At 42.4% G+C, this 21,556-nt stretch overlaps 1 protein-coding gene across 2 annotated transcripts in view; it reads left to right on the forward strand.

Annotated features, from left to right (window-relative positions):
- TRAF3 (TNF receptor associated factor 3) overlaps window positions 1–21,556 on the forward strand; it is a 113,892-nt gene that overhangs the window by 45,018 nt on the left and 47,318 nt on the right. For both annotated transcript variants that reach the window (XM_040478299.1, XM_040478300.1), the window contains one exon: window positions 11,590–11,714. The gene's annotated coding sequence lies outside the window, so the exon portion shown is untranslated. Of the gene's footprint in view, window positions 1–11,589; window positions 11,715–21,556 lie in introns of those variants that run through there.

Raw genomic sequence — 21,556 nt, forward strand, 5'->3', positions numbered from 1 at the left:
CCCTTTCCTCTCTTGATCTCCATGTTAGTTTTCTTGTAAGTGAACGAATACATTGTGAGGGTAGCAGCTTTTAATGCATCCTTTGAATTCAGGTAATTTTGAGGTAATTTTGAGAAACTAGTAAAGCCGGCCCCAGTGCTTTTGATATTTTAATTTATAGAATGCTCTTTTGTCTTCCTCATGACACTGCCAGATTGGAGAAGGGTGCTGTCATTCAAAACTATTTATTGGAGGGGCGCCTGGGTGGCTCAGTCGGTTAAGCATCCAACTTCGGTTCAGGTCACGATCTTGCGGTTTGTGAGTTCAAGCCCCACGTCGGGCTCTGTGCTGACAGCTCAGAGCCTGGAGCCTGCTTCAGATTCTGTGTTTCCTTCTCTCTCTGCCCCTCCCCTGCTCATGCTCTGTCTCTCTCTGTCTCAAAAATAAATAAAACCTTAAAAAAAAAAACAACTATTTATTGGACAGTTGTGAGAGTGGAAACAGGGAACTGGCATCAGACAAGCTTTGGTCCCAACTGCTGGGCCAGGTGGGACCTTGCCAGGGGCTGTGTGCAAGGCGTGGCATGGCTCTTCAGGGCCCACAGCATGGCTGGGTGCTACCTGCCCTGTGGGCGTTTCTGGCTGGTGAGTCAGTCCTGGAGTTCTTCAGCAGCACTGATCTAACCTACAAATTAAGATTTATTTTTATATTATTTCAGTAGAAAATTTTATTAATGTGGACTTTTCTTTTTGTATAAAAAGTGTTGACACCAGAATATTTTCGGTTCCAAATGTTGATTAATTTAGGGGGAAACCGAAGAGATTTGATGTCGCCTAACAAATCTCTATTTAAATTCAGTAAATTGATGGGGCGCCTGGGTGGCACAGTCGGTTAAGCGTCTGGCTTCAGCCAGGTCACGATCTCGCGGTCCGTGAGTTCGAGCCCCGCGTCAGGCTCTGGGCTGATGGCTCAGAGCCTGGAGCCTGTTTCCGATTCTGTGTCTCCCTCTCTCTCTGCCCCTCCCCCGTTCATGCTCTGTCTCTCTCTGTCCCAAAAATAAATAAACGTTAAAAAAAAAAAATTAAATTCAGTAAATTGAAGTGAATCACAACTATATTAAGCAAAAGCGAACATTGCAGAATAGGGTTTATTTGAAAGACGGTTCAGATGAAAATTTCAGGGTGACCTGGAAAGATGTCATGCTTCTGTACCACCTTAAGTTAAAACAATGTGATCATTTGGATGTCATGTGGGAGATTTGGTACTGGTGGGTCCAGCAATTCTGGCAGTGGTGGGGGTCACATTTGATTAGGAAGTTGATTTATTCTGGAGGGTTTACATAGCGTGAGAATATTAGATTCAGAAAGATCCTAGGAATATTATATTAGATATTTAAAATTTTCAGCATGACTATCTGTAAAAATATATGTGACGTTTCGTGTTTTAGGACTAAAGTAAGCATGCGGTGGTAATGTGTATTTGATCATGAGTTCAGGTGAGTAAGACTTCAGAGACACCCAACCAACCCAGACTCACCACTGCATTATAGCTCCAGACGTGGTTGTTTCACACAAGAGTAGTTTTAACTGTTACCCAGTGGCATGGGATAGTCATTTCACTGTTAACTAGCTCTTTTCCTTCTTGTTCAGATCCATTTGGGTAATGCTTTTCTTTCTTTCTTTTTTAAAAAATGTTTGTTTGTTTATTTACTTATTTATTTTGAGAGAGAGAGAGAGAGCAAGCAGGGGAGGGGCAGAAGGAGAGGGAGAAAGAATCGCAAGCCGGCTGTATGCACAGAGCCCGATGTGGGGTTTGATCTTATGAACTGTGAGATCATGACCTGAGGGGAAATCAAGAGTCAGATGCCTAACCAGGTGCCCCTGGATATTGCTTTTCAAAAGTAAGCTAAATAATTCTAGTCAGTTCTCATATTAAAGTAGCTAGAAAACAAGCAAATAGTTGTAGTTAGTTAAATGATGTGAGAAGTTTATTTTAGCCTAGCCGATATCTCAGTGTCTTCTTGAAATCAGAAATGGCCTTAGTTCAGCTAAAGACGTTATTTTTGGTGCATCTGGTCACGAATGTCCTGTGTTAGTCTTAAGGGAATAAATAAATTCTGGGGATGTCAGTGCTGAAATTCAAAATACTGAAAAGAGATGCTTGGTTTTAAAAAGGGACAAATGCATTCGTTAGGCATTATTGACATTTTGGGAATTTTGAGGCATGTATTTTACTTGTTGCTCAGAAATTAGATGATCACCTAGGATTTGAATGTATAGTTGTCTGAGTGGTCGAGAATGCTGGTCAAGTCACCAAGGAGAGACCACTGGTCTTTGAGACCAGTTTCAGTCCTGCTGACTCTGACTCCTCTGGGCAAATTGCTAAATGTCTTTATCTTAGTTCCTCAATAGTCCAAGGAGAGATTTGGAGCATCGGATAACCTTTTGAAGATAATTTGAGAGGTGCATATGGCAAATCCACTTTTACAGTGTAAATCTTGACTGATTCTTACATCATGAGTCAGTGGGCATGCCTTTGTTGAGGTAGTCACTTTCTGATAATAGACATAGATGTTAGGAAGAGGCAGACCACTTTGTCACTTGCTGATGTGTCATGTTGGGAAATTGCTGAATCTTTGTGTTTCAGTTTCCTCATATCTATAATGGAGGGGGAAATGGAGAAGAATATTTAGACTTGTGAGGAATAAATGCATAATTACAGGAATAATTGAATAATAACTATTAATATGTATTGAATGTTTACTGTGTGGTAGATCCTTTCTAAGTGCTGAAGATACAAACCCAAAGAAGATACATACCCAAAGAAAACATTTCTATCTTCAGAAAGCTGACAGTCAGGTGGGAGGGAGAGAAGGAAGCAAAGCCAGTGTAGGCTTGTGTTATGATGGGTGTCCTTATAGTATAGACCAGGGCTTGAGGAAGGTCACTTTCACTGGGAAGAGAAGGTACTTGGAAAGATGCTTAGAGAAGTTTAACTCCCTAGAAAGCCGGTGCCTGCTGAGTGTGCCTAGCATCTTGCTAGCTGCTGGGGGTGGAGGGAGGCTACAGATATAAATTTAGCATGATCTCTGCCCTCAAGTTTCGTGACTAAACTGTGAGTTGAGTGTAAACGGTAGGTGTCAAGACACGTGAATGGAGTCTTGAGGATGAAGTGTCTGGCAGGACATGAAGGGAGAGAGAGGGAAGGAGCCAAGGCACAGGAGAAAGCGGACCAGGGGCGTGGTGTGCAAGTCCGCCCTTGTGATGCAGAGGCAGGGTCTTAGCCAGGGAGGGCAGGCACGCCTGCTGAGCAAGGCTGGGCGGGCGGCAGGCTCACACCCAAGGCCAGGTCAGAAGGAGCAGGTGGAAGAGGGAATTTTGGGGTGGGGAGGGTGTTTTCATGAACTTGAATGGTATCTGATTGTTAAATTAGCTCATTTCATGAGTTTTGACTATTTCTTCGTAAAAATTACAACTTTTAATTTCATAGTCTTTGTTTCTCCACTAAACTTAATACCATAAAATTTTTGATTAAGGAAAAAGCTTTTTTTTTTTTTTTTTTGCTCATTACATTTGAAAACATTTTTCTGCACCTGTGCTTTTATTTATTTTTTAAAATTTTTTAATGTTTATTTTTGAGAGAGAGAGAGTGTGCCTGAGCATGAGCAGAGGAGGGAGGGAGGGAGGGGGAGAGAGAGAGAGAGAGAGAGAGAAAGAAAGAAAGAGAGAAAGAGAGAGACAGAATCGGAAGCAGGCCCCAGGCTCCAAGCTGTCAGCACAGAGCCCGACTGGGGGCTGGAACTCAACAGCTGTGAGATCGTGACCTGAGCCGAAGTCGGACGCTTAACCGACTGAGCCACCCAGGTGCCCCTGCACCTGTGCTTTTAGAAAGTGAAATAAACGCTGTAGACAATATGTAGAAGTTGGCTTACGGTGGAGGTTCTTTTATTCTTGCGATGGTGAGACTACTTCCACTTGTGCTTGCCTAGCGCTTTCCTGCCACATTCACTAGAGAGGAGCACCAGCAGGGTGGTGACCCTGCAGAATCTGGAATGAAGTTTGTTGCTTGATTTGCTTTTAATTGAACTGATGTGTTGAGAGCCTTGGCACCTACCTTCTCCAGTTAGTAAATGGACGTGGTAGCAGTGGCTGCTGGTGGCTGGTTTTGGTCTACCCCATAATGTAAATATATCTCCCCAACATTACATAATTAAAGTTGTAATATCTTTGTGTGCATGTATTAATTTAGTAATAATAGGAAAGTTTTCACATTCTTGTAGTATTTCCCTGTCTCCAGAGTGTCTATGTGTGGGACTATGAACGTGTGAGACTCTTAGTTGCAAATAGAAGTAATTTGAGCATAATGTTTCATATTGAAGTGTTTTCTGTTTTAAGATCTTTCTGAGAAAGAAAGCATTTACTTTTCCGGTTCTGATAAATCCTTGTAGTTATAATGTATGAGTGTGATGTGCTTAGTAAGAAAGTTATTCCGGAGTCTTCCCTTTCTGCTGTGGCAGAGTAACAGGGACCAGGTTTACTGTCCACCAGGACCTGGTACAGAATTGGCACCAGAAAGCTCAATAATTGCGATTAATAAATATTTTAGGGGCACCTGGATGGCTCAGTCGGTGGGGCGTGTGACTCTTGATCTTGGGGTTGTGAGTTTGAGCCCCACTTTGGTTGGAGAGATTACTTAAAAATAAAACTTTTAAGAAAATAAACAGTGTATTACAGTACTTTTAGAAAATCAAATTTGGTGCAAATAGATCAGTAATGAAAAAATCAAATTTTAAATATAGATAGGATCAGAATTAATGATTTTTCCTTTTGCCTCAGCTCAGATATGGCTCAGTTCAGCACTGCTCCTGGTACTATCTTTAAAATTTCACTATTTTCTTCTTGTAGATTTTTTTTATCAACTTTGGTTTTTACCTCTAATACTGAATTTTTTGGTACTCCTTTAAAATTTACTTGAGTCATGTGCCTTATTCTCCTCATCCTTGTCCCAAACCTGACTCTTTTCCTTAAACAACTTGAAAACCAGACAAAACATAAGAAATAACAGTTTCAGATATTGGCCAGCAGACAGGTTAGGACCGTATTCCCTAAAATAAGGGAAATGAGCCCTATGATTATTCCAGCTTACTCTCTAGAGCAGGGCCCATGAAATTTTTCTGTAAAGGGCCAGACAGTAAATATCTTAGGCTTTTCAGACCATATGGTCTCTGTCAGAGTTACACAGTCAACTCTGTGTCTGCTTTCATACTAAGTATGTGAATGAATGGGTATGGATGGGTTCTAATAAAACTTTATTTATAAAAACTAGTAGTAGGTTAGATTTGACCGCCAGGCAAATCCTGGTCTAGAGAGTGTTTCCACACCGCAGGGTAGGAGAGAGAAGCCAGAACCCACTAGCTTTACTGAAGTGATAAACACCCAGCATTTGGGAGAACAAAGCAGCTAGAGTTGGGGGGCAAAGTATATAGGAGAGGAAGGGAGCTACCTAGAGAATCCAGAGATCCGCAGAAGGACCCCCTTGAGACTCTGGTTGAGTACTGACCAGCACATACACGAGAGGAAACACAAAGCCAGGAAAAGAACCACCAGAAAGGAATAGACTGAACAATTTGTGGATATCCCACAGGGCTGAGACAGTTTGTGTTCCCACCACCTAGAGTAGTATCAGATCCTTGTAAGGCTTGTTTTTTAATCTTTGTGAGGGTGGGTTCGGAGCAGCTTTTCCATTTAGGGGATCGGGTAGACTTCCCTCCCCTCACTAGTGGGGCTGGATTAGCTCTAGACCATAAAGGCCATTGTAGACCTGCCCTAAATGGTTCCAAATAACGTTTCTCAGAACAAAGTCCTGCCGTATTGAAAAGGACTTAATAGGGCTGCCTGGGTGGCTCATTCATTTGAACGTCTGACTCTTGATTTCATCTTGGGTCCTGATCACAGGGCTGTGGGATTGAGCCCTGCATTGGGCTCCCACCCTGGGCATGGGGCCTGCTTACGATTCTCAGGGCACCTGGGTGGCTGCCAGTTGAGCATCTGACTCTTGATTTTGGCTTGGGTTGTAGTCTCATGGTTGGAGATGGAGCCCCGCATCGGGCTCCCTGCTAAGCTGAGATCGTGCTTGGGATTCTCTCTCTCGGTCTTTTCCTCTGCTTGTGCTCTCTCTGTCTCTGTCTCTGTCTCTCTCTCTCTCTGTCTCTCTCAAAAAAAAAAAAAATTCTCTCTCTCCCTCTGCCCTTCCCCCTGCTCATGTTCTTTCTCTTTCTCTAAATATATATATAATAAAATCTTGGGGCACCTGGGTGACTCAGTTGATTAAGCATCCAACTCTTGATCTCAGCTAAGGTCTTGATCTCAGGATTGTGAATTCAAGCCTCATGTTGGGCCCCATACTGGGTGTGGAGCCTACTTTAAAAGAAAAAGAAAGGGTGTAGTAAATTCTAGCTCCCAATAGTGTAAAAAAAATTTGGGTGTCCAACATATAATAAAAATTACCAGGCAGGGTGCCTGGGTGGCTCAGTCCCTTAAGCATTGGACTTTGGCTCAGGTCATGATCTCGTGGTTCGTGAGTTCGAGCCCCACATTGGGCTCTGTGCTGACAGCTCAGAGCCTGGAGCCTGCTTCGGATTCTGACCCCCTCTTTCTTTCTGCCCCTCCCCTGCTTATGCTCTCTTTCAAAAATAAATTTAAAAAACATTAAAAAAATTTTTAAAACCTTAAAAAATATTATCAGGCATACATACAGAGAAGCAAGAAAATATGATATTAACCAGGAAAAAAATCAGTCAATAGAAACAGACCCAAAAATAACAGATGATGGAATTCGCAGACAAGGACATTAAAATAACTGTTACATGTAAGTCACACATATTCAAAAATGTAGAGGAAAATGAGTGAAATGAAAGATATGAAAAGAAAGACTAAAATAAAACTTCCAGATGAAAAATGCTGTATCTGGAATGAAAAATGCAGTAGAGAGATTAATAGCAGGTTGGCACTACAGAAAAGGTCATTGAACTTCAAGACTTAGTAATAGAAACAGTCCAAAATACAGCAAAAAGAATAGAGAAGACTGAAGAGAATAACAGAGCATTTAGGGACCTGTGAGACAAAACCACCTGCTCCAAGATACGTGTAATTGGGGTTCCAGGAGAGGAGGGAATGGAAACAACACTTGAAGGAATAATGGCTGAAAAAAAAATTAAAAATTCGATGAAAGCTATAAACCACAAAGCTCAAAAATCCCAAATAGAGTACACAAAACCATACCAACATACTGCAACATCCAATTCCTGGAAAACCAGTGATAAAGAGAGAAAAAAAAAAGCCCAAAACTTAAAAAGCAGTGAGAAGAAAAGACATTACAGAGGAACAAAGATAGAAATGGCAGCTGGCTTCTGGTCCGATTTGTGCTAGCCAAAAGACAACAGAATGGCATGTTTAAAGTACCAAAAGAAAAACCTGTTAGTTTAGAATTCTGTGCCCAGAGAAAATATCTTCTAGAAATAAAAGTGAAATCAAAATTTCTAGGCCAAGAAAAGCTGACAGATTTTATTGCCAGCAGAACTGCATGCACTACAAGAAAAAAATTCTTCTAATGTTTGTTTGTTTTTGAGAAAGGGAGCACAAGTGGGGAAGGGCAGAGAGAAAGGGGACAGAGGATCTGAAGCAGGCTCTGTGCTCACAGCAGTGAGTCAGATGCGGGGCTTAAACTCCCTGACTGTGAGATCATGACTGAGCCAAAGTCTGTGCTCAACCCACTGAGCTCCCCAGGCGTGCCTACGCTTCAAGAAAATTTTTAAGGAAGTTCAGGTAGAAGGAAATGATACCAGATGGAAATTTTTACACAGAGGAATGAAAAGAACCAGAAATGGTCAATAGGTGGATAAATATTCTCACTTCTAATTGCTTTTATTTTTTTTTTTTGGCTATTTTGGAGTGCCTGGTGGCTCACTCAGTTAAGCATTCAACTCTTCATTTCAGCACAGGTCATGATCTCACAGTTTCGAGTGTTTGAGCCCCACATCGGGCTCTGTGCGGGTGCCAAGCCTGCTTGGGATTCTTCCTCTCCCTACTCCTCCCCTGCTTTCTCTGTCTCTCTCAAAATAAATAAACAGACTTTCAAAATAATAATACGAAAATAAAAATAGGCTATTTAAAGCAAAAATAACAGTGTAATGTGGGACTTCTCATACTTGCAGAGGTAAATAAATGAAAACTGCTCAAAAGATGGGAGGGGAGAAACAGAAATATGGTGTTACTATATGCTTAAAGTGGTATAATAGTATTTGCAGGTAAACTGTAGTAAGTCAAAGGTGACTGTCGTATCCAGGATAATCTGTCATCAGTGGGAATGAAAGAAAATATTAATGCCAATATCAGGGATGTAAAAGAGGGTATCACTACAGATCCTACAGACGTTGAAAGGGTAAGAAGGGTAAAATTGTGAATCGTTTTATGCCAATAAATTTGACAAAATGAAAACATTCCTTGAAAAACACAAACCACCAAAGCTCACTCGAAGAAATATATAACCTTCATAACCAGTTGTATTTATTAAAGAAATTGAATTTGTAATTAAACTCCTTACCTCAAAGAACACTCCAGACCCAAATGACTTCACTGGTGAATTGTATTAAACACTTATAGAAAAAGGAATACTAATCAGACAAAAACTTTTTTAGAAAATTGAGGAGGAGGAAATGCTTCCTATCTCATTTTATGAGGCCAGCACTGCTCTGAAAGCAAAACTAGGCAAAGACATTGTAATAAAGGAAAACCACCAAGTGTATTTGTTGTACACGCATGTCTCCCATGAACTTTAGCAAATATAATCCATGTAGAAACATAAAAAGGATATTACATAACAATCAAATAAGGTTTATCTCAGAGTGAAAAATTGGTTTAACACTGGAAAATCAATCAGTGTGATCCACATCATAATAGATCAAAACAAGGAAAATGAAAGTGAAGCACAGAGATAGAAGTATGGGGAATGCAAAGGAAGGCAGGAGACTCGGAGGAGGTAGTGAAGTCTGACGTACGTGTAATTGGGTTCTGGGAGTAGAGGACATGGATGGTGCAGAGCAGTGTTTGAGAAGAAAATGGTTGACAGTTTTCCAGGAAGTTGAAACAATCCAAACCGTAGTTTTAAGATGTTCAACAAATGACTGGCAGGATACCCTAAGTAAAAAGAAATCCACAGCCAAACACAGGGTAGCGGAGCACATGATTGCCTACCGAGGCACAACAGGCCGCTTCCCAACAGCGGCAGTGAAAGCCAAAAAGCACTAGGAGTAATACCTTCACTACACAACAGGAAAGGATTCTCCATCTAACAAAAATGAATGTTACCTAAAATGTTAATAATGACAAAAATATGTGCACATGTGTAAACACAGCGGTGGGACGTACGTTGGCAGTGTGACGAATGGAGTTAGTATTTTAAAGTCCTTGCTGTCCAAGAGAAGGGGAGAGATACCGAGGGGCCTTTAAGCGCCTGCACGTCACACTGTATTTCTAAAGTAATCATAAGAAGAATAAAAACCAGACACATGACTTCTGGATCCCCAGGGAGCAGAGATTGGAATGGTAACAATCCAAAAGAAGGCAAATAGGAAAGCCTCCGGTAGGTTGGGTTGGGATTAAAAAAGGAAAGAAAGCCCCAGGTACAATGGTAGAATTAAATCTACCTAGGTGTATGTAATGGCTTCCAATGCAAATAGAGTAAATTTTCCATTTAGAAGACGAAGATACCAAGATTTTTTTTTTTAAATAAGGTGTTTAAAAAATCCAACTATATACTGTTTACAAGACATTCATCTATAAGGATTAAGAAATGTTGAAAGTAAAATGATGAAAAAAATAAACTATGCAAACACCAAAAATAAGATCGTATAGTGTCAGACAAAATATACTTTAAGGCAAAGAGCAGGACTAGAGAGTTACTAGAATGTCATTAACAAGTGTCATTTCACATTAAACAGTGGGCAACTCTGATTCCTGTAACAAAATAAGTAGCTTATTACAAACAAGTCTGTTTCTTGCTCACACAAGATGTCCTGGTTGGCAGATTGCTTTCCACATGTTCAGGTACTTTGGGGAAGAGAGAATCTCTTTGAGTTCCAGAGGAGGAAGAAAAGACTTCATTAATTTTGACTCTGTGTGTTCACAGGGATGAACCAACTCTACCCAGGGACTAGGATGCTCAACTGGCACACGTCCCCGTATGCCTGGGGGTTGGAGTCAGTGTCTCTGGAAGTTGGTGGACTGAGGTTAGGGAGTTAATTAAACCTGATGAGAAATCATAGTGCAGTAACCATTGGAAAAATGAACAGATACTTGGTTGCAAAATTAAATTTGCATTGCTGCAGTTGTCAGATGTAAAATTTCATGAATTTATTCAAAATAATTAAGTTCTATGTAACAAAGAATTCTTAGGATACCACTACACAGCCATTCAGTTAGCAAGAATTAAAAAGTCTGACCAGTCTTGTTGAAGAAGTTAAGCACCAGAAACTCTCTCATACCCTTCTGGTGGGAGTGTAAATTGTTGCTACTGCTTTGGGAAATAGTTTGGCTTTATTTAGCAAAGTTGAATAGATACTTACTAGATAACCTAGCAGTCACATTTCTAGGTGTATACACCAGAGAAATACATGCTCATGTGTGTAATTAAGATAGCTGCACCAGAAAGATCTTTGTAGTGTATCTTTTGTATTTATTTATTTATTTATTTATTTATTTATTTATTTATTTATTTATTTGGAGAGAGCGTGAGAGAGTGTGAGTGGGGGAGAGGCAGAGAGAGACTCCCAAGCAGGCTCCGTGCTGTCAGCTCAGAGCCTTGACAAGAGGCTCAAACCCAGGAGATCATGAGCTGAATCTAAAACCAAGAGTTGGACGCTTAGCCGGCTGAGCCACCCAGGGGCCCCAGATCTCAGTGGTATGTCTTTGCTCCAAAGCAGAAACTATTCAGGGGACAGGGGAATGGATAAATAAATTACGGTCTATTTACGCAGTGGAATACTCCGTGGCAATGAAAGTAAATGGTGGGTGGAGCAGAAAAAACAAAGAGCAAGACAAAGGAAGACGCGCATAGGAATCTGTTCTTATAAAATTCAGAAGTTGGCAAAAGAGCTGTATCAGAGCCACATACCTGGGGGATAAATGTAAAGTAGGGAATGGTAACCATAAAAGTTAGGGTAGCTGCTCATAGTAGGAGGAAAGGGCTTGGGGTCAGAGAGAGGCGCTCTGCCTTTTCTGGGGTTTCAGCAGTGTTCTATTTCTTGCCCAGGGTGGTAGTTGAACTAGCGTTTGTTTATGTGCTGAACATGCGTGTTTCCTGTGCTTTTTATGTGTAATACTCCATGATAAAAGTTATGTTAAAAATAGTCCGAAGACATCCTGACTTTGTCATTTGTGTCCAACTCAAAAATCGTAGCAAAGCCAAAGTACAGTTTATATAGAGTGGTTAAAAATGTTTTGTTTGAACTTCTTTCTTGGTCATTTTTTTTAATTTACATTTTTGAAATTCTAGTTTTAAAAGTTTCAAAAATGTTCCCGGTTGAGATGACCGAGTATTATTCTTACTCCTCAGGTAAGAGACTCCACTACATTCTGTGAAGAAGGATAAGACTGACACCGCTTTGCTTCTTTCTCTGTTGAAATCTCTTCCTCCCTGATCGAGCTTTGGTGTATCTTCTTACAGCATATGACACACGGGTATGTCACTGGACGATTTTAATTTATATAGATTTCTTTTTGCAGCTGGAACTTGTTTGCTTTTCAGAAAAATAAAGTCATTAAACAACATCCGGAATGTACTCATTTTTGGCTTTAGTAATTTCACTTCGTAACAGATGTATTTGAGTACCTTCTGCACATGTACCGCATTTTGGTGTCAAACCTTCATTTTATTTTTCATTTTTTTTAAAACCAGCGTTAAACTTCGAGAATAATCGACGTCACCTTTCATGAGCCAGTAATGATACATGTGTTTGATGCCAAGGGTAATTGTAGGAATTTCTGCCTCATAGGCCTACCCTCTGAAAGCTTGGGGCCACCCTTCCCTAGCAGGACCCCACTGCAGTGAAGGTGCTGGTGGCCGCGGGTGGAGGCTTGCTTCAGCTGAGGATTGCATCTTTTTTTTTTTTTTTAAAGATTTTATTTTTAAGTAATCTCTGCACCTAAGGTGGGGCTTGAACTCAACCCCAAGATCAAGAATCACCTGCTCTTCTGACTGAGCCAGCCAGGTGCTCTGGGATTGCATCTTCTGGTGCATAAACTGTTTGCTCCCTAACTATCTTTCTCTGGGAGTTTGAAAGGAAACAAAACACCCTGTTTTAATCTCTAATTTGTGATTGAGTGGCACATTATACTTGAAATTAAGAACTCTTTACTATGTTAGAACAGTAAAATGAGTATAAAATGGGTTTGAAATGCTTACATCCATAGTGAGATTTAATATATAGCTATTTTTGATAAATTCTCAAGTATTAAGAAAAGTGTAGTTTTAAAAATTATTCATAATACCAGGACCATTCAGTTTTCCCCGGTTGTGTTAGTGTTTTTAGTTTGTTTGAAGCAGGGCTCGCACAACGGCAGCTAGCTGATAATGTCCCTTCGGCCTGTTTTCATCCTGTGACTGCCCCTCCCTGTCCCTTTTCTTCCTCACGTGTTCTTGGGTGGCTGGTCGTGGTCAGGTTTCCCTGTGTTGAATTTTGCCCTTGGCACCAAACGTGTTCTTCTGCCGTCTGCATCTCCTGTGGGGTGGTGATAGATCCGGCCGGTTGACCACCTTCTGGCCTGGCCTTTGAGCACAAGGCCCTGCTGAGGCCGTGGTGTGTACCCTCACCAGGAGGCACGCGTCTTCGTGGCTCTGGGCCTGTGCTGCTCGCCGCCTGGACTTAGTCCTCGCAGGTTGTGAAATGACATTACTCGTTTGTTCTGCCTTGAGTAGCTGAAATATGTCGGTAGATGGAAACTGCCCTTCGTTCAGTATTTGGTCACCCTAAGGGGCAGTTCAGATACGAAGAAGAGGAAACGTTCTCTTTCTCTGTGCTCAATAATGAGATGGTTCTGTAGCCACTCCCAAAGTGACAGGTGACTGTTTCAAGTAGTGTTACCAACTTGTGAACTTAAACACACGTGGTACGTTTCAGTCCCTCACAGTTAGGATTCTTACAGATGCCAATCCTGAGCCACTTGTGGCTGGTGGAGCCTCTTTAGTGGGCTCCTTTGTCCTTTGACGTGACCTGCACTCTTCCCTTCCTTGCTTTCTGGTACCGTGAGGTGTTCCAGATTTGTTCTAAACTTCTTTGCCCCAGGCCTGGCGTTGCTCTTCTCCGAGCAGCTCTGGTTCCCTTTTGTAGAAAATGGTGTCTTGAGACCACAATCTGGGCACTGGGGACACGCACTGCTAGGCCTTTTGGGTGGACAGACAGGCAAGTACGCTTTTTAAGGGAAAATATCAGCAGTTCACACTGATGTTTATTTCAAATTGAGTATTACTTGATTTTTACTTCGTTGGTTTATATTGGTATCGCTTTTCTCTAATGCTGCAAACCTTGGTTCCCAGCAATGTTAGCATCATCATATATTTGTTTTATCCTATAAAATATATGTGGTAGTTTTAAAATAACAATACCAACATATTACCAACGTGATTACTGAAAACAGTTTGGGATTTTCTCGTTGTTCTTAGAGTTCTTTTTTGTCCTTAGAGTATGTATCCCTAGGGATGTTTTCCTAATTAAGTTTTTTTAAAAAAAAATTTTTTTTTTTCAACGTTTATTTATTTTTGGGACAGAGAGAGACAGAGCATGAACGGGGGAGGGGCAGAGAGAGAGGGAGACACAGAATCGGAAACAGGCTCCAGTCTCTGAGCCATCAGCCCAGAGCCTGACGCGGGGCTTGAACTCACGGACCGCGAGATCGTGACCTGGCTGAAGTCGGACGCTTAACCGACTGCGCCACCCAGGCGCCCCCCTAATTAAGTTTTAAAGTCACCTGAGCCAGTTCCCCAGTGTGCCAGCCACCTGGTTGCCAGTTATACTCATTTTTTATTTGAATTTTAAGGAATAGCTTCTTTTAAAATGTTGTCGAAGGTTTAGAAAACATTTTCGTGTTTCCAAATCAAAATTAAATATTTTCAGAAATCAAGCTTCCGTTGCTGATCTTTGTGCACTGTTTCTTTTTTCCTCCATTGGTAACATACCTATTTTTATTTTTTAAATTTTTTATTTTATTTTTTTAACATTTATTTATTATTGAGAGAGAGAGATACACACACAGAGCATGAGCAGGGGAGGGGCAGAGAGAGGGGAAGACACAGAATCCGAAGCAGGCTCCAGGCTCCGAGCTGTCAGCACAGAGCCTGACGTGGGGCTCGAACTCACAAACTGTGAGATCATGACCTGAGCCGAAGTCGGTCGCTCAACCACCTGAGCCACCCAGGCGCCCCAGCATACCTACTTTTAATGTAAGTGTGTGTGTGCACACAGCCCTCTTTCTTAGACACTGGCAACATACAACTTTTCTCCATCTTGTTTCCCGTTTTGTTTTTTTTTTTAAACTTAACAGCCTGTCGTGAGGCTCACGCCGTAGCAGTGTATAGGGATCCGCCTCACTCTCTTTTGTGCAGCAGCATAGTATTCCCTCATGTTCAGTGTATTATAGAAAAAATCTAATTTAAAAAAAATTTTTTTTTTCAACATTTTTATTTATTTTTGGGACAGAGAGAGACAGAGTATGAATGGGGGAGGGGCAGAGAGAGAGGGAGACACAGAATCGGAAACAGGCTCCAGGCTCTGAGCCACCAGCCCAGAGCCCGACGCGGGGCTCAAACTCACGGACCGTGAGATCGTGACCTGGCTGAAGTCGGACGCTTAACCGACTGCGCCACCCAGGCGCCCCTGAAAAAATATAATTTTTAAAAATATGTTGGCTTTCTTCTGTGTATACATGTCATCAATTATGCTCTTTATCCAATTGCCGATTTCTTGGTGATTTGGGGACCTTGCAAGCACGTTGCTTTTCAGTGCCTGATTTTCCTTACATGTAAAAATATGTGAGGTTTGGACTAGAAACTCAAGATGGGTTATTTTAGCTGGAAGACTGCAGATAAATAAACCAAATCTGAGAGCATCTCCCTAGCAACAGAGCATATACCCTGGTCCTGGCTGGCCCAGGTGGTGGAGCACGAGACTCAGATCTCGGGGTTGTGGGTTTGAGCCCACACTGGGTGTGGAGATTAGGTAAAAAAATAGAATCTTAAAAAAAAAAAAAATGCCTTTCCTGTATTCACAGAGGTGGTGGTGACGGGGAGTCAGATCAGGAGTGCTGAAACCAGTAAGTGGATGTTGGAATCAGGGAGGTGAGCACAGTTCCACTGGGGCGGCCGGCTCGGTGGTGGTGGCACACTCCTCAGGGTGGGACAGGCTGCAGTGTTGCAGGCAGAGATGTGTCAAACAGGAACGGGAAGGGCCGAGAGTGACAAGTTCCATGCTGGCTGCGTGGATGAAGAGGGGCCTGGGTAACGTGACAAACAGCAGGAGGTGGTCTGGGAGCTCAGAAAGCGTGGTGCTGTGGTGCCCAGGGAGAGCCTCCTTGGTGCACATCTGCTGGGTGAGGCCTGCGTGGGGGTGCCGTGGCCCGGCGTGGGGGTGTGCGGGAGAGAAGACGGTCCACATCAGCACCTGCGCGGCTCCCAACTTTACACCACAGGTGAAGGTGGTGGGGGGTCCGCCAGAGGGGTTGGGAAGGGGCACTGAGATCAGAGCCAGTGCTTTTGAAATCTCATGTTTTATTGTGAAAGTTGATTTAAATACCCTAATCCACTCCGTGTGGGCACGTCTTCTGTTTTTCACTCGTATTTCCAAGTGAAGTCGATGCTCCAGGCGGATGGATCTTCTCACACACACACAGCTGCTTCTGTCTCCAGTCCAAGCACGGCCTCCGGGCAGCATCCACCTGGATGTGGCTCTTTGTGGCTTGTCTGTCGAGTGGACTGAGCCCTCAGCCTGTCTCTCTCCATCTGTCCAGATGGCAGGACTCTGGCTCTGGTCCAGAAGAGACACAGCATCTTTACACCGTCAGGGTTGAATGAGCGCTTTAAAGAAAAATCCCTAAATCAAGGGATATTGGCAGTGCCGAGCCTCAGATAGCTATTGTTTTCCTAAAGGATTTAAGACCAAGTTTTATGCTGTGGGTTAATCAGGTTCTTCTCCAGCTGTGAGCCCGTGGCTGGCTGTCTGTCCAGTCCACGTCGCCCCACCCCCTCTGTTTCTGTCTCCTAAGTGGGGCTTTTACATACGTGATTACGATCTGCGCGTTTGTCTGGATGAGAACCTAGTCTCCCCTGGTCTTTACTTTGCCGGTGTGTCAGCCACAGGCCCTCTCCCTGCTGTAGAGCATCTGGTATCAGGTGTCATGACAAAAGTGCCTGCTGAAATGTTCGCATAAATATGGATTATTGGAAAGCTTTTTTTTTTTTTTTTAATCAACAGGGCACACCTGTCTATTTCTGGTTTTCTCTCTTCTCTCTGTATTGGCATTGCTTAGATGATACTCTTAATTTCCCTGCTGGGCTTGATGCTGAGCTCATTTGCCTCCATCTATGTTGTGTTTAGTACTTTCTTGCTGGCAGGGGCCATTTTCTTTGTTTATCTGATGCTTCCCTTTTTTGGTTTTCCCCGGGCTTTCCAGTTCTTGGAACACCCTTTTGTCAGCAGATGTGCTTTGGTTTCCAGTTTCCGATCTCCAAGTAAGATGTAGCTCAACTGAAATCACAAGTAGAGAGCATAAGTCATTAGAGTATGGAGGCATAGAGGAAAGGCAGAGGGATCCAGTCCAGCTCTGGCTGCATTTCGAAGTGTGGCTATGCCTCAGCTGTGAGAGAGGGGCTTCCTGAGTAGCTGGCCAGAAACTAAAACTTTATGAAGTGATTTTCTCAAATAGAGGTTCTTGCATTTAGGTAACAGTTGGCCCCCGAATAGGATACATTCATGCCTACACACGTAGCAGACCCTAAATAATGTGATAGTAGAGCAGTGGTTCTGCTCAGAGGACCCTGCGGAGTGGGAACTCTAGAACCAAGAATGCCAGGCGCTGTGGCAGGCCCTGGTCCCTGGCCCGGCCCGGGCTGCCACCCCCGAGGTTGCTGCCTCCCGGTGGTTTCTGTGTAGGCCCCTCTGCAGCTCCCCAGAGCGCACAGACCCCCTCTGGCGCCATCTCTTAGTCACCTAACTGCCTTCCTGATGGTTTCCATTGCACTCTCTTTGCTTTGTGTATATCTGTCATTACTGTTCAGCACATACTCTTTATGTGCGTGGAAGCAAACATCCTCTTCCCACACTTGAGGCTAAAAAGATGAGGTGTTGGCAGTGGTCCCAAGGTTTGCCTCACTTGCTTGGTGCGGAGCGCTGACCAGAGGCACGTGTGTCCACTCTGGGTGTTGTAACCTCCGAGCTGCTTCCCCACATTGGACTGTTGAATGTCAGTCCACAAGTGCCCAAGAGTTGTCTCCTCCGCCACCTCTGGGTTTGTGTGTGTGTGTGTGTGTGTTTAATTAGAGAGCAAGTGCATACACAGAGGGGAGGGGCAGAGAGAGAGAGAGAGGGAGAGAGGGAGAGTCCCAAGTGGGCTCCACACTCAGCGAGGAGTGGGATCACGCTGGGATCCCGTGGGATCCTGGGATCACGACCTGAGCCAAAATCAAGAGTTGGACACTCAACCGACTGAGCCACCCCGGCACCGCACCTCAAGCACCTCTTTAATTATTTGACTTGAGTGTACATTGTTTTTGTCGGAGGTTTCCACACTTACACATTTTGGAAGGTTCCAAAGATGTGACTGGACTAACATTGCCACTTCTGGGGCTCTGCCTACATGTGAAGCACATGGTGGGATTCTTGGCCCATCTATAGCTTGGTGCGGATGCCCAGGTGTAGTTGCAGGTCAGAAATTGCCATCATGGGTAGAAAAAGCATTTTAACTTCAAATGTCTGTAGGAACTTTCTTTTACAATGGTTTTTAGTTTGAGGGCCTTTCAACATGGTGTGAGCCTTTGTAGCCATACTTGTAGTAGATACTGTTCCGGTCTGGGATCAGAAATGGCCGACTCCAGGGGAGGCCCGTTTACCACGCACGCTGGCACTCGGTATGGTATGCGTCCACGTTGGCACTTGTCCTCTGGCCACTTACTTCTTATTTCACTGTATTTATTTGAAATATTATTCACTCAAGTTAGTTTTTCAGTGCCTTCTATAGCCTTATTCTTCTTAACTTTTAATTTTTTTTATTAAGATACATATAATGATATGAAATTCTTTGGATCTAAATATGGACAGAATTGTATTATGTCAGGTTCAAATGTGTTAGCCATTTTTTAATGATGCTACTGCTATTGTTTTTCTGTTGCAGTTGTTGAGAGTGCTTATTATATTCTAGTACGTTACACTTTTTAATCAAAAAATTCAGCATTTAAACCATTTAAAGTACAGTTCAGTGGTTTTTAATATATTCACAATGTTATAAACTATTACCACTATCTAATTCCAGAATATTTTCATTCATCCCCAAAAGAAACTCCTAGTGTAACCACTAAGAAGTTTCTGTCCAGGAGCACCTGGGTGGCTCAGTCAGTTAAGCATCCAACTTCGGCTCAGGTCATGATCTCACGGCTTATCAGTTCGAGCCCCGTGTTGGGCTCTGTGCTGACAGCTCAGAGCCTGGAACCTGCTTCGGATTCTATGTCTCCCTCTCTCTCTGCCCCTCCCCCACTCGTGCTCTGTTTCTCTCTCTCTCTCTCTCTCTCTCCCTCTCTCTCTTTCTCTCTCTCTCTCTCAGAAATAAATATTAAGAAAAATACCTTAAAAAAAAAAAAAGCTACTGTCCATTATTCTCCCTTTGCCCCAGCCCCTGGTAATCACTAATTTCCTTTGCCTATTCTGGACATTTCATATAAATGGAATCATAAGGTATGTGGCCTTTTGTTTCTGATTTCTGTTATATAGCACAGTGTTTTCAGGATTCACTCATATTGTAGCATGTATCCGTATATCACTCCTTTTTATGATGAAATAATAGTACATATATGGATATACCACATTTTGTTTAGCTGATCTCTTGCTGGGCACCTTGGGCTATTAATACTTTTTGTCTATTATGAATTTTGCTCCTTTGAGCATATGTTTTTTTTTTTGTTTTTTTGTTTTTTTTTCCAACGTTTATTTATTTTTTTTGGGACAGAGGGAGACAGAGCATGAACGGGCGAGGGGCAGAGAGAGAGGGAGACACAGAATCGGAAACAGGCTCCAGGCTCTGAGCCATCAGCCCAGAGCCCGACGCGGGGCTCGAACTCACGGACCGCGAGATCGTGACCTGGCTGAAGTCGGACGCTTAACTGACTGCGCCACCCAGGCGCCCCAGAGCATATGTTTACAAGTCTTTGTGTAAACATCTGTTTTCAATTCTCTTGGTTATATACATGGGAGAATATCTGGGTCATATGGGAACTGTTAACTTTATGAGCAACTGACTGTTTGGTACAGTGACAGTGCCATATTACGTTCCTTCCAGCAGCGTATGAGGGTTCCAGTTTCCTCATATCCTCACCAACACTTGGAATTTTCCATTATCTTTTATTATAGCCATCCTAGTGGCTGTGTCTCATGATGGTTAGTCTTTTTTGAACATTAAGTTAAAAAAAATTTTTTTAATGCTTATTTATTATTTTTGAGAGACAGAAAGAGACAGAGGGTGAGCAGGGGAGCAGCAGAGAGAGAGGGAGACACAGAATCCGAAGCAGGCCTCAGGCTCCGAGCTGTCAGCACAGAGCCCGACGCGGGGCTCGAACCCATGAACTGGGAGATCATGACCTGAGCCGAAATCAAGAATTGGACGCTCGGCCCACTGAACGACCCAGGCACCCCAAAGTTAGGCATTTTAAAGTGAGCAATTCAGTGCTGCTTAGTACATCCACAGTGTTGTGTGTCCACAACCTGTACATGGTTCCAAGCATTTTCATTCCCTAAAAGGAAACCCCATACCCATTAAGCAGGTAGAGTCCTCATTACTCTTCCCCAACCCCTGCCAATGACCAGTCTGCTCTGTGTCTGTGTGGACTCATCTATTCTATATATTCCCTATAAATGGTATCATACACTATGTGCTCTTTTGTTTTGACATTCTCGCTGAGCGTAATGTTTTCCAGATTCATCCATGTTTTAGCCTGTACCATTGCTTCATTTCTTTTTATGGCTAAACAGTACTCCATTGTGTGAAGATACCACATGTTGTTTATCCATTCGTCTGTTGATGGACATCTTGGTTGTTTCCACCTTTTGGACATCGGGAATAGTGCTACTGCGCGCGTGCGTGTATATATGTCTGAGTACCTGTTTTCGCTTCTTTTGGGTATATATGTAAGAGTGGAATTATTGGGTCTTATGGCAATTCAATGTTTAACTGCTCCAGGAACCACCAGATTGTTCTCCACAGCAGCTAAACCATTTTATGTTTCCACCAAAGTGTATAAATGTTTGAATTTCTCCACATCCTCACCAATGCTTGTCATTTTTCCTTTTTAAAAGAATTATAGCCATCTTGGTTGGTATGAAGTGGTAATTCATGGTGGTTTTGGTTTGTGTTTTCCTAATGACTAAAGATGTTGAGCATCTTTTTGTATACTTGTTGGCCATTTCTATATCTTCCTTGGAGAAATGCTTCTTCATATTCTTTGCACATTCTTAAATTGGGTTGTTTCTCTTTTTGTTGTTGACTTGTAAGGGTTCTGTATATATTTGGGATATTAGGCCATTATTAGATATGTAATTGGCAGATGTTTTTCCCATTTTGTTGTCTTTTCACATTCTTGGTAACATCCTTTTATGTAATACAGGTTTTCAAACTTGGTGAAGTCCATTTTATCTACTTTTTCTTTTGTTGCTTATGCTTTTGGTGTCATATCTAAGAAGTCTTTGCCAAATTCGAGATTATGAATATTTGCCTCAATATTTTTTCTAAGAATTTTAGGTGTTAGCTATTACGTTTTAGTTGGTAATCCCATTTGATCCTAGTTTGTGTATAAGGAATGATGTGAGGGTCTAATAAGTCCGTTCTTCTGCCAGTGTTACCCAGTTTTCCCAGAGGCTTTTTTTTTTTTTTTTTTTTTTTTAACCACTAACTGGTCTTGCTATCCTTGTCAAAAATCATTTAGCCATAGATGTATGGGTTTGTTTCTGGACTCTGAGTTGTATTCCATTAGTCTATATGTGCGTTTTTATGCCACTATTACACTGTTAGGATTACTGTGGTTTTGTAGTAGGTTTTGAAGTCATAAGTTTGAGAAGTGTGAGTCTCCCAACTTTGTTTTTCTCTTTCAGGATTGTCTTGGTTCTTTGTGGTCCCCTGTAATTGCATATGAATTTGAGGATCAGAGTTTTTCATTTCTGTCAGAGAAAGGCCATTAGAGTTTTGATAAGGATTACATTGCATCCGTAGATCACTTAGGGTATGAGTTCTCCAGAGAAACAGAACCTCTGTGTGTGTGTGTGTGTGTGTGT

This window comes from Herpailurus yagouaroundi, unplaced genomic scaffold (assembly GCF_014898765.1).
Source record: "Herpailurus yagouaroundi ecotype Mexico unplaced genomic scaffold, PumYag 141, whole genome shotgun sequence".
In the NCBI taxonomy this organism is placed as follows: domain Eukaryota; kingdom Metazoa; phylum Chordata; class Mammalia; order Carnivora; family Felidae; genus Herpailurus; species Herpailurus yagouaroundi.